Below are 952 nucleotides of genomic sequence, written 5' to 3' on the forward strand. Positions count from 1 at the left end.
AAGTCGTACAACTTTAGATCATCCCTTAGGACATACTCCTGAAATTCCTTCTCAATATCTCACACCTTGTGAGATGGCTGATTTAAATGAAGATGCGGGGAGTCACCACGATCGAGAATGTGAACCCCATGTTATGACCCTAAGACAATACCTACAACCGGCTAGGACTAGTCAACCTTCATGCATAATTTTTTCTGATAATGTAGGACATTTTGACATCAAACCCGGGGTAATTCAATTGCTTCCCAAGTTTCACGGGTTAGAATCCGAGAGTCCGTATCTTCATTTAAAAGATTTTGAAGAATTGAGTATTACATTTAGAGTGCCAAACGTCACCGAGGATGTCCTCAAATTGACATTGTTCCCTTTCTCTCTAAAAGATAAGGCCAAAACATGGCTAAACTCGTTGCGACCTAGATCAATAAGAACTTGGCAAGATATGCAGAGAGAATTTTTGAAGAAGTTCTTTCCCACACAAAGGACCAACTTTTTAAAAAGACATATTAGCAATTTCCAACAAAAAGATAATGAAACATTTTATGAATGTTGGGAAAGATTTAAAGACCTTCTTCTCTCATGCCCTCATCACGGGTTCGAAACCTGGAGAACCATTAGCTTCTTTTATGAAGGTTTATCTCCACAGTTGAAACAGTTTGTAGAGACCATGTGCAATGGTAGATTTTTAGAAAAACACCCTGATGAAGCGTGGGAGTATTTGGATTCCCTTGCTGAGACTGCCCAACTTTGGGATAACGGGGATAGAAACAACAAGTCTTTGCCTAAGCCTACTAGCTCTGTACAGGGAGGCCTTTATAACCTTAGAACTGAGGATGATCTTCATGCTAAAATGGCAGCCCTCACTAGGAAGGTAGAAGAAATTGAGCTTAGGAAGATTGAGCCTGTCAAGACTATAGAACTTAGAAATGAGTGTTGTGGTATCTGCGATATGTCG

The 952-nt window shown here is 40.0% G+C and overlaps 1 non-coding gene across 1 annotated transcript; it reads right to left on the reverse strand.

The window, feature by feature from the left end:
• Positions 1-484: 484 nt before the first annotated feature.
• LOC120105826 lies at positions 485-594 on the reverse strand. The gene has a single exon (XR_005508104.1). It is a non-coding gene; the product is annotated as a small nucleolar RNA R71 (small nucleolar RNA).
• Between the last annotated feature and the right edge of the window lie 358 nt (positions 595-952).

Source organism: Phoenix dactylifera, unplaced genomic scaffold, assembly GCF_009389715.1.
Source record: "Phoenix dactylifera cultivar Barhee BC4 unplaced genomic scaffold, palm_55x_up_171113_PBpolish2nd_filt_p 000375F, whole genome shotgun sequence".
Taxonomy (NCBI): domain Eukaryota; kingdom Viridiplantae; phylum Streptophyta; class Magnoliopsida; order Arecales; family Arecaceae; genus Phoenix; species Phoenix dactylifera.